The following is a 17,416-nucleotide window of genomic DNA, read 5'->3' as shown; positions in this document are numbered from 1 at the left end:
CATATATGTTTACATTAGTATCTTTTCTTTTGTAAAATTTTGGTTTGAACAAAAATAATATTCGTACTGAAAAGATAGAAACTAATTGAAAAACTAATTTTCGCATTGCTTCTTTTAAAAAAGCTAACAAGGGAACCTCGCGAACCCGAAAATTCTGATTTTGATGAAACTTAGTATAAATGTAGAGAGGGCAGATACATGAATTTAGAAATTTTTAGTTGGTGCTTATAAACGGTTTGAAAGGGTAAAACCACCCTTTAATATTGAGACATTTTTGCGTTTTCTCGATATATCTTGCAAACTAAATAAAATATTAAAAAATGTTTTATACAAAAGTTTTACAGCATAAATACCTCTATTTAGCTATGCTATTTATTTTTTCAGAAAAAAAATTTTTTTTAATATGAAAAATTTTTTTCTGTATGAAACATTTTTTAATATTTTGTTTAGTTTGCGAGATATATCGAGAAAACGCAAAAATGTTTCAATTTTGAAGGGTGATTTCACCCCTGTAAGCCGTTTTTAACCCAAAATAGAGAATTTCTAAATTAATGTATTTACCTCCTCTACATTTATGCCCAGTTTCATTAAAATCAGAAAATTTTTTGTTTAGTCTTATAAACGGTTTGAAGGAGTGAAACCACCCTTCCAAGGTTGAGATATTTTTACCTTTTCTCGATATATCTCGTAAACTAAATAAAATATAAAAAAATGTTATACAAAAGTTTTACAGCATAAATACCTCCATTTAACTGCGCTGTTTATTTTTCGAAAAAAAAATGTTTTTTTTAATTAAAATAAATTTTCCATAAAATTGACTTTTATGTATATAGCATTTATAAAGTAATTATACTATCTTATACTACGTTTTATTTATATCATCTATGTGTATATTATATATGTTATATATTATCTATGTTATAATACTATACATTTATATTATCTGCATCCCTGTATGTATCAATTTTTATCTAAGTTGCGCAATATTAGAGTAGTCACGTTGCTTTCACACAGTGTTCATTCTGTCTATGTCACATATTTCACATTCAAGTTTTTTATTCGTTATGTCACGGCATACATCATATATGAAATGGAAATCACATTTTAATAAAAGTTTGGTATCTTTATTAATGATGTTACGCGTCATTTCCACATCAGTATCAAGTTTAACGTATGCTTGATTAGTACATCAGTATTACATTTAACGTGTGCTTGATTTTTCTGTTAGATTGGTTTTAATTAAGCGAAGCATAATGTTTCATATAAATGTTGCGAATGTTCTTAATATGTTAATTATTTTATTTCAAATTACACATATTCCACCAACGTCTATAAATGGAAGAGAAATACAATTACGTGATGTGATAAAGGATATTATAACAAATGCAGTGACTGACTTATCATTTGATGTACACACAGAGTTTGCTTTAAAATTTCAAAATTATTGGGAAGTGGATTTACCTGACATAGAATATGTAACAGATGAAGTGGAAGAATTTTTAGAAAATGATGATGATTATGAACCTGATAATAAAAATAATTGTGAACTAGAAGACGAAATTTTAAATAGTAGCTATAAAAGGAAAGCCGTCGATTATTGGAAAAGTGGAAAAAAGACCGATACTCTCTTTCAGGAGTGCAACGTCGCTTCAGAAAAGTGAAGTCCCTACCACAATTATCATTTCTTTAAATTCTTCCTCATCATCTGTTACATATTCTATGTCAGGTAAATCCACTTCCTAATAATTTTGAAATTCTAAAGCATTATCAGTGTGTACATTAAATGATAAATTATTCACTGCATTTGTTATAATATTCTTTATCACATCACGTAATTGTATTTCTCTTTCATCTATAGGCGTTGGTGGAATATGTATAATTTGAAATAAAATAATTAACATATTAAGAACATTTGCAACATTTATGTGTAACATTATGCTTCGCTTAATTAAAAATAATCTAACAGAAAAATCAAGCACATATTAGATGACATTAATGTACTAATCAATCATACGTTAGACTTGATACTGATGTGAAAATGACGCGTAACATCATTAATAAAGATACCAAACTTTTATTAATACGTGATTTCCATTTCATATAATATATAAAACTTGAATGTGAAATATGTGACGTAGACAGAATGAACATTGTGTGAAAACGTGACTACTCTAATATTGCTCAACTGTTAGATAAAAACTAATACATACAGGGATGCAGATAATATAAATGTATAGTATTATAACATAGATAATATATAACATACTTAATATATACATAGATGATATAAATAAAACGTAGTATAAGATAGTATAATTACTTTATAAATGCTATATACATAAAAGTCAATTTTATTGAAAATTTATTTTAATAAAAAATTTTTTTTTTTCGAAAAATAAACAGCTTAGTTAAATAGAGGTATTTATGCTGTAAAACTTTTGTATGAAACATTTTTTAATATCTTGTTTAGTTTGCGATATACATATATCGAGAAAACGCAAAAATGTCTCAACTTTGAAGGGTGGTTTCACCCCTTCAAACCATTTATAAGCACCAACTAAAAATTTCTAAATTTATGTATTTACTCCCTCTACATTTATGCCAAATTTCATTAAAATAAGAATTTTCGGGTTTGCGAGGTTCCCTTATAAGTATGAAAAATTGTCCATAGAATAATCCATAGAACTTATACTAATGGAAGCGGAATAGCCTATACCTTCTTGGACACACTTGTACGGGTTCTTTTCTCCTTCCATTAGTATAAGTTCTATGATATAATCATATATATTCCGGAATATACATATATAATTATATATGGACAATTTTTCATACTTAGCTTTTTTAAGAAAAGCAATGCAAAAATTATTTTTTAAATTATGGACATATTTTATATATATTTATATATATTTTTATATAAAACATTTTTTCCGAGTTATCGTTACTTTTTAGACTGCGTTCCAATATTCACTACTAGTATTGAAAATCTATAGTTTACGTTATAACACGTGCATTTACATAACTGTAAGATTTCAACCAATCGCATTGCTTAGTTCTGCCATTCAGCCGAACTGATCAATTGCGTTGTTCAATTTTTTATGGCCGCAATTATGAAAAGGTCTGAGCGATGGCTCTTGTACGCCTTGTATATATTTTCAGCGCTGACAGTGAACATCGGAACACAACCTTAATAATCAATGAAATAATAAAAATGCTTTGTTTGGTATATCTATATATAATATGTCATTAGAAACAGTGGAAACTGTGGACCGTCATTTATAAAATAATCAATAGTTTATGCTATTAAGCACGAGAAACTGCAAAAAAGATTAATTATAAAATAATAATAAAAATATTCAGGGTTGGGTAAATTAATATATTTTTTTAGTAAATTAAATTAAAGTTAATGGATTATAAAATTTATATTAATGGGTCATAAATAATGGATTAATTTAATTATGTTAAAAGTTACGTAAATAAAAAACTCAGTTGAAATTACGTTAAGATTAATTTAACTCAAGTTAAAGTAAAAGTTAATTTTGAAAAGCTTTATTTATATTTAATGAAAAAGCCATACGATTTATTGAAATCAAATTACCAATATAATTACAATATCGATCATAATATATTTAATATTTTACTTGTAAATATTATGTTATAATATTAATTGTATGGGATAACAAAAAAATATTGTTTTCAGGCAGGAATGTATTTTTATTTTATAATTTTTTTGTGCAGATAAAATTTTAACTTAAAAAAAAAGTTAATAAGTTAAAGTTTATATGTTTTAAAAATAACTCGTCAAAGTTAAAAATTAAATAATTTAAAATTAACTAAATTAAATTTAAAGTTATTAACTTTTTAACTTTATTATTAACTTGCAACTTTTTAACTAATTATTACCCAGCCCTAAAAATATTTAAAGATAAATATCTATCTACTTTATCTTCAATTTACATCTTTTCTTAAAGCACCTTTTAATCCTATCTTAGAATTTTAAAAAAAAGTAACGAAAGTAACGATATTTTAAATGTTACTTAAATAACAGTAACGCATTACTTTTTATAATCAGTAACGGTAATAAGTTACATTTTATCGAAATTAACGGTAACGCGTTACGTTTAAAAAGTAACTTTCCCAATCCTGTATGTGTATATACAGTGTGTCCCAAAACGTGTGAGTCAACGCTCGTAAAAAAGTAGAATGAATCGAGATAAACATAAAAGTCCAATATTGTCTTGGGTTAGGTCCACCAATAATCGAGATATTAAGGTATGGAATCTGCAAATAATTTAATTCCTATCGTAATTGTGAACAGTAAATTAATGAAAGCTTATCATACATTCACGACAGATTTCTTCTTTTGTGTATAGCTCGAGCGAATCAAGCTCTTCTCTCGGCGCGCTCTTATTCGCATAATTTGAAAAATTAATACCTCGAATATTGGTGGAAATTAATATCTAGCCTAACCTAATCTAACCAAGACCTAATCCAAGACAATATTAGAAGTTTATGTTCATCTCGATCCCTTCTACTTTTTTACGAGCGTTGTTTTGGGACACCCTGTACATATATTTATGCATATATTTCAACAATATTTAAATTCAATTTTAAGCTATTAGTTTAAATTAAACTTGATTTTGTTTGTATTTTTCATTTATATATTTATTATTTTTTCATCGGAGCTAAATGTGTCAATGTGCTTATTACTGTTATAAGTTTCGCTTAATGACTAACAGGAACGAAAAACTAGAGATATAATGAATTGGGATAGCAAGTTTCTTTTTTTCTCGTGTAGAGCGAAAAAACGTATTTTTGCGCTTTTCTGTGATCATAAACTTATATCTTTATCAATTTTGCGAACTGCAAGTAGACTACTACTTTCGTTATTACAGCGTACACGTGTGTGCATATTTATTTTTTTATTTATTTAATGATCAATTGATGATAATTTTTGCTAATATACTAATGCACACACTATTCTTTGTCTCTTTTTGTTGAAAAAAAAAATTGGTCGAAGGCACAACATCACCATTGTAACAATTCGTAATTGTATTTACAACAGCAGACGAAAAGTATATTCCTACAGCACAAAATATTGCTGAAATATTACAGAAATATTGTCTTTGTAAAATTGAAATATTACATTAAATATTTATAAAATATTGTAGTAACATTTAAATGTCCGCTAATAAACAATATTTCGGATTATTTCTGCAATATTTCTAAAATATTCCTAAAATATTTCAAGAAATTTTGCAAAAATATTTCAAAAATCTTAATGCCTAGGTAGCAAAATGTCGTCATAATAATATCATATTTTATTCAATGTTTATGTCAAAATCACTTTTGAAATGATGTAAATGTAACGTTCATCTGACGGTATTTTTTGAGTACCCGGGAAAAAATGTTTATACATATATAATCATATATGTATAATTATATCTGGTAATCATATATAATTATATACAATTATATACAGGGTGTTTGGTAAAGATTTATGCAATTTTTATAAGCAGGTAGAGCGCATTAAGCTGAACATAAAATCATCATCGTTTTTCCATTTTCACAATAGTTAACGAGTTATAGACTTGTAAAATTTTCTGTATTAGCCCGGCCTACCGGCAAATGCAAGCACGCCGAGTGCCCGACCGCGGCGGCCGCCCCTCCCTAGCGCTTGAACCTTGAGATTGCTAGGCGCGCGGAGGGAGTTGTTACAACAAGCGGCAATGGCTACGCACAATGTGTACGTGTACATACATGTGTACAAAAAAATATCAATTCTAATGCTTAAAGAAGCAATTACTAAATTTATTTTTTTTAATAAATAATGATTATTTTTAATAAAAAAATTTTTTTTGGTGATAGTTTTAAATGTCGTAAACTGTCATAAATTTTAAAAGAAGCTATTATCATGTGCTCAAAAACAAATTTATTCTTCTTTTAACAACATTAGAAAATTTTATCGATTAAAATGGAAATAACAACCAAATAAAATGTTTCAACTTTATATTCTTAATTTATTTCAACTTTATATTCTTAATTAAAAATTAAATAACGAGGATATTTATATTTTTAATAAAATTAATCCTTGTGATAGACTTATAATACACGGAAAAAACTTTGTGGTAAAAATTACTATGGTAAGTAGTAAACGCGTGCTAAGAAGGAATTATGAAAATTTTTATTATGTTCTTCATCAAATTACGATAATATTTACACTTATATGATATAATTCTCTGAAATTTCTTCTTACAGTTTGTGGTTGCTATCATAAATAATAAATCATACATAATTTTACTATAAAATTTTCTCTGTGTAGATTTACGAATATATAAATTTATTAAATGTTTGAAAACTTATAAACAACATTTATTTAATTCAAGAAAATTTTAGTATGTAATTGTGTGTGTGTGTGTGTGTATGTGTGTGTACATACACGAAAATGTTAAACATTTTTTTTTATGTAAAGTGAGGTGTTTATTATCAACAGAATATTTTTTTCAACCATTAAAGATAAGATAATTATTAAAAAAGAATAAAATTAAAAGTGAATAATTGATTTTCTTAAAACTAGAATCATATTTTTTTACGTGTGCGTGTATTGTATATTATAGTAATCAGCATGAATAATAACAGTGATATAAAATCACGAAATAAAGAATAATCATTTTCCTGTCACAAAGTGATTATTCTTTTCTCGCGTAAGTACACACACACACACATTACATACTAAAATTTTCTTAAATTAAATAAATATTGTTTATAAGCTTCCGAACATTTAATAAATTCATATATTCGTAAATCTACACGGAGAAAATTTTATAGTAAAATTATGTATGATTTATTATTTATGGTAGTAACCACGAACTGTAAGAAGAAATTTCAGAGAATTATATCATATAAGTAGTGTAAATATTATCGTAATTTGATGAAGAACATAATAAAAATTTTCATAATTCCTCCTTAGCACGCGTTTACTACTTACCATAGTAATTTTTATCACAAAGTTTTTTCCGTGTATTATAAGTCTATCACAAGGATTAATTTTATTAAAAATATAAATATCCTCGTTATTTAATTTTTAATTAAGAATATAAAGTTGAAACAAATTAAGAATATAAAGTTGAAACATTTTATTTGGTTGTTATTTCCATTTTAATCGATAAAATTTTCTAATGTTGTTTAAAGAAGGATAAATTTGTTTTTGAGCACATGATAATAGCTTCTTTTAAAATTTATGACAGTTTACGACATTTAAGACTATCACCAAAAAAATTTTTTTATTAAAAATAATCATTATTTATTAAAAAAAATAAATTTAGTAATTGCTTCTTTAAGCATTAGAACTGATATTTTTTTGTACACATGTATGTACACGTACACATTGTGCGTAGCCATTGCCGCTTGTTGTAACAACTCCCTCCGCGCGCCTAGCAATCTCAAGGTTCAAGCGCTAGGGAGGGGCGGCCGCCGCGGTCGGGCGCTCGGCGTGCTTGCATTTGCCGGTAGGCCGGGCTAATACAAAAAATTTTACAAGTCTATAACTTGTTAACTATTGTGAAAATGGAAAAACGATGAAGATTTTATGTTCAGCTTAATGCGCTCTACCTGCTTATAAAAATTGCATAAATCTTTACCAAACACCCTGTATAGTTGTATATAATGCTATATATAATTATATATAGGGTGCACTGCTCACATAGCATTATATCTGGCGTCACATACAATTATATACAATTAGATATAGTGCTATATCTAATGCTCATCACTGCTCACACAGCATTATATATGGCGCCACATACAATTATATACAATTAGGTATGCAGACTTGCCCTCTAGTTAGTGCGCGGCGCCGTCGATAGGCAGCGTACTCTCTCGGGAGCCAAGTGCAGCCGATCGGCTACATAAAGACCACCCGTAGCGTGGTTAAGGCAAGCAAAAATTAGCTTCTTGTTCCTGTCCGATGTGGAAGAGGACTGCCACTACTTTTATAATTTACTTATTAGAAATATCTATATATGGTTATTTATATATATTTATATATATGTATATATGGTTACATACAAGCTGATACGATTGTATATAATGTTAATTATATATATAATCATATATAATTATATATAATTATATATGGTTATGTGGTTATATATATTTATATATGGTTACATACAATCGTATACGATTGTATAATGCCATTTTTTTATACGTATATAATGTCAATTATATATAATCATATATGATTATATATATTATTTTTTCTCGGGTATAACAAGCCGAATGTATAACGTATAAAATATTTCTATAAGATTTTATAAAAATTAAAAAATCCAATTTCTGTTATTACTCTGCAAGCTCCCTCACACCATAGTTACATCTGGCATTGCTTAACTTCTGCGATCAGAAAAATGGTCACCCATTCAACTGTGAACCACTGTCGACACTGCTTGACTTCGAAGCTCGTACGCAACCTAACACTTTGTGATGATCCATGAACACTTGATATTTATGAATACATATTTGTTATAGATCACTTCAATAAATGTCAGAAAGATGAAATATGTATAGTTAAATAATTTTATTAAAAAATATAAATTTACAATTTTTTACTAATTTTTATATATGCAAAATGACATGTAAAATAATTTATAAAAACATCTGTTTTTGCTCTGTTATTCTGATAAAGCTAAATTATATAATTATAAAATATTAATAGTATTAACTATTTAAAATATTATATTAATTATTAATAGTGTTGTTTAGTCAATCTTTAAATAATGATCAATAGTTTCTGGAAGTTTTTGTTTTTATATGTAATGTTTTGATTATGTTTAAATTTATAATTATAAATGCAATGTGCTGTATAGGGAATACCAAATATTTTTGCAATATTTCTGGAATATTGGAAATACATGACGCCAAAATAACATTTTAACATTATGCAATATTTTTTATAAAATATTACAATATTTTTGAAATATTTCTGCAAGGTTTGTAATATATTGCAATATTGTAATATTTCAGCAATATTTCGTGCTTGTAGGGATAATAACGTAAAGTGTTAATGTGAACGCGAAAGAATATTGAAAAATTTATATTCATTCTAAAAGATTTTAAGTTAAGTGTAAATATATTAGTTTGCGAAAATGTTATGTATTGCAATGAGTATCAACGTTGTATGAGATAGAGGTTCTTACTAGTCAAATTATTCTACAATATTTTAGGTTTTGCCGATTCCATGGAAAAAGTTTTATATTTCGAAGATATCTCTTACATAGTTGTAGGAACGTACGTATATATAACATTATGAGGCCTTTATACAGAGAAACAAAATACGAAAGATATTTACTGCTTTCACAGATATTAAAAGCAGAGAATATTTAGGCAGCATAACGAGTTTTGAATATTCTTTGTTGTAGATTTGTAGAATATCAAACTGATAGAAGATGATTTAATTGATATCTGAAAGTATAATGGATCGAAAGTTTCAATTCTGACTAAACATATTTCCGATTACATACAATCGATCTATGTCTTGTAACTAATGTTCGGTTACCAGACTTCCCAAGTCCAAATTCTAAGAGTGCAATAATTTGTTTTCCAACATATATACGCTCGCATTTTACATCGGACGCAGCCTTACATGGCATCTACAAAATGAGTATAAAGCAATATTTTAATATTAAATAAAATGAAAAATTGTGTATTTCATATATTTACGATATCAAGTTGCCGCCTTCACAGGGGTTTGACAACTTTCAACAGTAGTATTAAGCGATAGTTTTTAAGACGAAGAATGGGACGCAAATAACTTGTGAAAAGATAAATGAGGACTTTTAATAGAATATCAATGAAGTGAAAATTTTAAAGTGATTCCTTCCAGTAGAAAAGAGAATTTAAATATATATATATATATATGTGTGTGTGTGTGTGTGTGTGTGTGTGTGTGTGTGTGTGTGTGTGTGTGTGTGTGTGTGTGTGTGTGTGTGTGTGTGTGTGTGTGTGTGTGTGTGTGTGTGTGTGTGTGTGTGTGTGTGTGTGTGTGTGTGTGTGTGTGTGCGTATGTGTGTAAAAAAGAAAGAAACGCATACACGCGCGCACACACATTCACAACAAACATTGATGTTTTAAGTGATGATTAGCGTTTCGCTTATATTATGTGAAATTCATATGCCAAGTCATAAAAATTTTGGCATTTTGCTGAAAAATTTAAAAAATTTTTCAACCTTTAGCTACATTTCTAACGATTGTAATTATTAATTAGAATATTATGACAGATCGATCTAGCGCGTCCCTAATGCATTCCATATCCTTGTATTACCTATATGTAATCTAATACACCTATAATATTGACGCAAAACATTACAAATTTAAATTTTTTTGTTGACTCTTAAATATTAAAAGAATGAACCCCTGTAATTAGTCTTTTATATGTATTTATAAATTCTTAGCCAATACCAATCCTTTCCAGCTAGCCAGGCCTGCTAAAATCACATATCGTGAAAGCTTTACAGCAAGAATTGTTTCAATTTTGACAACAATTTTATGACAAGCATTTGTCTTTTGCTTTATCTTCTAAAAGTTTTGAGCAAATTTACGACAAAAGTTTTCATTACACGATGCTGTAAATAATAGAGAAAGACTTGACTAAATATTACGTAGTGAAATCACAAGGTTTGTTCCGACAGAATAAAATGCAAAATTTACGCAAATAATAGAGCAAACCTTCCCTTACGGAAAAAAATACTCAAGTTGAGTATAATTTGAGACAAGGGGTAAACACTCAATTCAGTGTAAATACTCAACTTGAGTGTTTGCTCTTTAATTTACTTTTAATTAGAGTGTTATTACTCTCAACTTAAATGTTCGCCATCTAATTGAGTGTTAATTTCAATGTTAATCCTAAATTTAAGAATAACACTGAAATTAACATTCAATTAGATGGCAAACATCCAAGTTGAAAGTAATACTCAAATTAATACTCAAAGCCAGCTGAACACTCTAGTTGAATGTTTATTTTAGATATTTGTTTTATGTCCATTTCTATCAATGCAGATTAATTTTAATCTCGGTTGGAGTTGCTTTTTTGCTTTTGTTTTTATTTAATATTTTTTAATTTAATGTTTGAGAGTGCACACTCAATATTAAATTTATACCTTCAACCGATAGATGTTAAGTGTACATCCCCAACGTTTCAGTGTTTACACTTTATGTTGGAAGTATACACTCATTTATTGTGTGTTATATCCAAATTTTGAGAGTATACTTTTAAATATTCAGTATTTAAATTCAAACTTTAGTATAAACACTCAATCATTGGGTGTACACACTCAATGTTCGAGTATAAACACTCAATCTTTAGTGTAAATACTCAAGATTTAAGCGTATACACCTAAATTTGGGAGTAAACTCCCAAAATCGAGTACTAACACTCAATTTTGAGTGTAAACTCTCAAAATTAGAGTGTTTTTTCCGTAAGGGGTTGCCACATCACATGACAATAAATTTATGGCAGGAACAGAACAAATTTTGCCAATCACGGAATAAAGGCAAATTAGTAACAAAAACAAAACAAAATTTGCTGAACACACTTTTGCCACAAAATTGCGACAAGGTATGTCCGCAAACAGTTTAGCTTTTGCTGGCAAGGCTTGTCGCAAATAGTATGACGCATATTTTATGCAAATAATAGGTTGCATTATCGGGTTTTAATAAGGACCACTTCATTTCTGAGTGACTTCACTGTCTACCCCGAGATGGCGAATTTCTCGTGAAAAAGATTTCACCTACTAGGTAAATAAAAGGAGCTCGCCGAGAACAGAGAACCAAGTACGATTGCACTATTTACATATATTATAATATTGGCCTGATCAGTCCAATATTTCATTTTTGTCAATCTTAATTTCGACAAGAGTCTTTCCTGTTCTTGTGACAAATTTGCTATCATATTGTGTATGGCAAGGTTTGCCTTGTTTTTGCCATAAATTTGCTATCATGCTATGTACAGCAAGATTTGCTCCGTTCTTGCCACAAATTTGCTATCATATTGTGTACGGCAAGGTTTGCCTTGTTCTTGCTACAAAGAGCGAGGCCAAAAACAAGCCAAAAATCACCTCTTTTGCCACCCTTGAATTTTGACTTGAATTTGGTGCTAAACAATAGTTATATATAAGACATTAATCTCTTAGAAGTTTCAGATTGAGCCTACTCTTTATCTGCAAAATATGAGAGGTCAAAGTTTGCATTCTGCAACTCTACACAGGCACACAAAAAAAAGTGGTCTGTCTCTGGAACCGCACTAATCAATCTCTGTGTATTTTGACGTGCTGAACATGAATCCAGTATCAGAATTGGTCCATCACCTACCTTTTTTTTTAATAAAAAAGGGCCTAAAAAATTTGAAAATTGTAATAATTTTGCTACACGCAAAAAACAGCTCAAAATACATAAAAATATCATCATGATCTGGTCCGTAATACAAACCATTTTTTTATGGATAGCTGTGCCGCACTGCCGCATCAAACAAAAATTGACCTGTTTAACAGACCAGACCATGATATCTTCATGTATTTTGAGCTGCTGAACATACCCAGCTAGCAAAATGACGCAAACTTTGCGCGAAGTTTGCCGCAAACTCGAGCAAACCTTTGCAGCAAAATTACGACAAGGTGTGTCCGCATTAAGCTTAGCTTTTGCTGGCAAGGCTTGTTGTAAATAGTATGACGCGTATTTTATGCAAATAACAGGATAAAATTTTCTAGTAAAGCATAACAACAAATTTGAAACAAGAACAAGGCAAACCTTGCTGTACACAATATAATAGCAAATTTGTGGCAAGAATAGAGCAAACCTTGCTGTACACAGCATGATAGCAAATTTGTGGCAAAAACAAGGCAAACCTTGCCATGCACAATATGATAGCAAATTTGTGGCAAGAACAGGACAAATCTTGTCGAAATTAAGATCAACAAAAATGAAATATTGGACTGATTAGTCCAATATCATATGTGAATGGTGCAATCGTACTTGGTTCTCTGTTCTCGACAATCTCGACGAGCTCCTTTTATTAATTCAGTAGGTAAATCTTTTTCACGAGAAATGCGCCATCTCGAGATAGATAGTAAAGTCAGAAATAAAGTTTAAAACGCGTTATTTGCTTAAATTTTGCATTTTAACGTGTCAGGGCAAATCTTGTAATTTCTCTACGTAATATTTATGTACAAGTCTTTCTCTGTTATTTGCAGTATCGTGTGATAAAAACTTTTGCTGTAAATTTGCTCGAAACTTTTAGAAGACAAAGCAACAGACAATTACTTATCATAAAATTGTTGTCAAAATTGGAACAATCTTTGCTGTAAAGCTTTCACGATATGTGATTTTAACAGACCTGGCTAGCTGGGTAAATTCGGTGTCAGAATTGCACCATCACCCACTATTTTTCGCGTGCAGCGAAATTATTACGATTTTCAAATTTTTAGGTCTTTTTTTTTTAAAGATAGGTGATGAAGCAATTCTGATACCGAATTCGTATTCAGCATGTCAAAATACATAAAGATTGACTAGTGGAGTCCCAGAGACAGACCACTTTTCTTTTTTTGTGTATAGCGTTGCAGAATGTAAACTTTAACCTCTCATATCTTGAAGATAAAAAATGGGGTCAATCTGAAATTTCTAAGGGATTAATATCTTATATACAACTATTGTTTAGCACCAAATGTAAGTCGGAATTCAAAGGTGGTGAAAAATATTTTTGGTCTCGCTTTTTGCTGTTATGCTTTACTAACAAGTTTTACCCTGTTATTTGCATAAAATATGCGTCACGCTATTTACGACAAGCCTTGCCAGCAAAAGCTAAGCTTTAAGCTTCGTCTACAGAAGTCACAAGCAGCCAGTCTTGCGACAGTCAATGATTGTCGAGCTTTAACTAGAAACTAGGCGCTCATTGGCTGTCGCAAGTCGCAACTGGCTGCTTGCGACTTCTGTAGACAAGGGTTTATACAGACACACCTTGTCGTAATTTTGCTGTAAAGGTTTGTTCAAAGTTTGCTGCAAACTTTGCGCAAAATTTATGTCATTTTGATAGCATATAGATTTACAATTAGTTTCAAACAGATATTCGAATAAATATGTACATCACAATGATATCTCGGTCACATACTCAACACAATTTACTCAACACCTCACAATTTATATTTCATAACAACAAATTTCACGTTTATTGTACCAAATTTTAAGTTTTGTCTATGCGTTTATAATAGGAAACAAACAAGTATTTGAAGGTTCAACTTTTCCTGAATTTCTTATTAGATTTCTTTTAGCTTTTATTTTACACTTAATTGCTTAGATACGTTTAAATGAAAAAACTTGTATCGTATTACATTTTACCTTCCAATATAATTTTTTGATTATAAATAAGATAAAGAATAATAAAATGAGATAAAGAAGAGATTGAGAACTTGTTTAAAATTTTAGAGAGGGAGAGACTATTATAATTTAGTTATCACAATAGAACTGTATCCCGAAATTCATTGCCAGTACTAGAAATCTACATATATGATTTATGTATGTTATGTATACTATAGATTTTTAGTACTGGCAGTAAAGAACAACCGCGAAAATAACCCAAAAGTAGCCCATTTTTTCACCCTTGAATTTAGATTTCTACCTGGTACTAACGATTGTTTATAATGACTTAGTTTACACCCAGCCTTCCAGTCCCGATTCACTCTGGAGAGAAGTGAAATTTTTTAGGTGTAAATGGATTATCTTCTCACACAGCACAAGATATCACAATATCCATCAGATATCCGAGGGATATTGCAATAACCGTAGGACATCCATGGGATTGCAATATGTCCAATTGGATATCTCGATAACCATCAGAATATCCTCAGGATAAAGTGTGCTGTGTGGGTTACTTCTTACTTTCATTCCGCTCTTACTATGAGTAAGATCAATCCAGTATAAACGTTTTCTAAAAAAACAGTTCACTTGGGAGTGAATCGGGATTGGACGGCAGGGTGTAAACTAGGTCATTGAGACATTAATCCTTAAAAAGTTTTAAACTAAGCCAGTTTTTTAATCCCGAGATATAGAGAGTCATATTTGCTAATTTTACCAACTTGCGTATTCGCCCAGCTAGCCAGGCCTCTTAAAATCACATATCGTGAAAGCTTTACAGCAAGGATTGTTTCAATTTTGACAACAATTTTATGACAAGTAATTGTCTGTTGCTTTGTTTTCTAAAAGTTTCGAGCAAATTTACGGCAAAAGTTTTCATCACACGATGCTGCAAATAACAGAGAAAGACTTGTACATAAATATTACGTATAGAAATTACAAGATTTGTTTCGACACGATAAAATGCAAAATTTAAGCAAATAACAGAGCAAACCTTGCTACACGACATGACAATAAATTTATGGCAGAAACAGGAAATCTTGTTAAGCACAGAATAACGGCAAATTGATAGCAAGAACAAAATAAAACTTGCCGAGCATACTTGCGCAACAAAATTGCGACAAGGTGTGTCCGTAAACAGCTTAGTTTTTGTTGGCAAGGCTTGTCGCAAATAGTATGACGCACATTTTATGCAAATAACAGGGTTGCATTATCGGGTTTTAAACTTTATTTCTGACTTTACTATCTATCTCGAGATGGCGCATTTCTCGTGAAAAAGATTTACCTACTGGATTAATGAAAGGGGGCTCATCGAGAACAGAGAACCAAGTACGATTGCACCATTCACATTTGATGTTGGACTAATCAGTCTAATATTTTATTTTTGTTGATCTAAATTTCGACAATATTTGTTCTGTTCTTGCCACAAATTTGTTATCATATTGTGTACAGCAAGGTTTGCCTTGTTCTTGCTGCAAATTTGTTGTTATGCTTTACTAGCAAATTTTACCCTGTTATTTGCATAAAATATGTGTCATACTATTTACAACAAGCCTTGCCAGCAAAAGCTAAGCTTAATGCGGACACACCTTGTCGTAATTTTGTTGCAAAGGTTTGCTCGAGTTTGCGGCAAACTTCGCGCAAAGTTTGCGTCATTTTGCTAGCTGGGCGCTGTTTTAAGACATTGGAATAAAAAATAACAGGTTAACCCTTTGAATCACAGCGGAACTCTGATAGAATCCCATTTTTTCAAATTCCTTTTTTTACTATTTAGGGCATTCATGCAGAAAAAATTCATGTCAGAACTAACATTAATATTGATATGACAATTGTAATCGACAAGTTTTTAGGGGTCGTTGATTACGAATCCGACATCAGAATTTCAAAATTCAAAATGGCGGATCCACTATGACCTTTGAGTATATATACATGGAGGAGGAATTGCTATGATTTCATGTAGACCGAAAGTGTGTTCAAGATCTGTGCGAGAGATATCATATATTATGATACTTGCTCTCTCTGCGCATGCGTCATTATCTGCACCGCAATTTCAACACTTCTTGTGCACTTTTGTACTTAATTACGAATTGTATGTGTGTGTGAAACATACAATGCCAGCCATTGTACATATAGCGTTTGACGCATGCGCAGAGAGAGCAAGTATCATTATATACCTTTCTCTCTCGCACAGATCTTGGACACACTTTCAGTGCTGGCATTCCTCCTCCATGTATACAGGGAGTCCCAGAGCATACTGGTCACTGTTGATAAAAAGGTAGATGGGATCGAGATGAACATAAAAGTTCAATATTGTTGTGGGTTTGGTCTGCTAATAATCGAGATATAAATTTTTTAAATTATGCGAATGAGAGCGCGCCTTGCGCGCCGCTCGAGCCATAGCACGACCTACTGTCTCAAGCATTGGCTGCCGGCGGGAGAAGCGTGGCGTCGTCGCCGTTCCCACATCTCGCCGCACCGCACCTAAGCTTGCGTCGATGGCTGCTACGCACACTCGCGATTACATGACGAGATTATAAATTATTAATAAAAATAGGACAAATTTAAATTGTAATAAACTTTTGTAAATAAGAAAGTCGAAAGAGAGAAAGCGATGGAAACGTATGGAACCTGCAAATAATATAATATTTTCCGCATCAAATTCTCTCATCGTTTTTTATGGAATATTAAATTAACGAAAATTTATAACGATTGATTCTTTATACATTCTTCTTTCGTAACCATCTTATTAGAAAATTACGAAATGCACGAAATACTATCCCTAATATGCACTCTTTTTAAAATAACACGATAAAAAAATATTCACGTTTGATCTAACGACTTCAGGATAAATTATTCGATGCAACTTCTACGGTAATTATAGATAATTAGAGATTAATGTTATGTCAAGTATCGTTAGTATGGTTAAGTAGAAATGATTTTCTCTTGTATATGATAGAGAACTTCGAATTTCTTCTATTGTTAATACATTCCCACCAAACACCAAGTTACATGTAACGTA

General features: G+C 30.3%; 1 protein-coding gene across 1 annotated transcript in view; it reads left to right on the top strand.

Annotated features, from left to right (window-relative positions):
* LOC105835407 overlaps positions 1–17,416 on the top strand; it is a 56,318-nt gene that overhangs the window by 27,811 nt on the left and 11,091 nt on the right. The gene's annotated exons all lie outside the window — the stretch shown is intronic.

Source organism: Monomorium pharaonis, chromosome 11 (genome assembly GCF_013373865.1).
Source record: "Monomorium pharaonis isolate MP-MQ-018 chromosome 11, ASM1337386v2, whole genome shotgun sequence".
Classification (NCBI taxonomy): Eukaryota; Metazoa; Arthropoda; class Insecta; order Hymenoptera; family Formicidae; genus Monomorium; species Monomorium pharaonis.
This window is presented reverse-complemented; position numbering and strand designations above follow the sequence as displayed.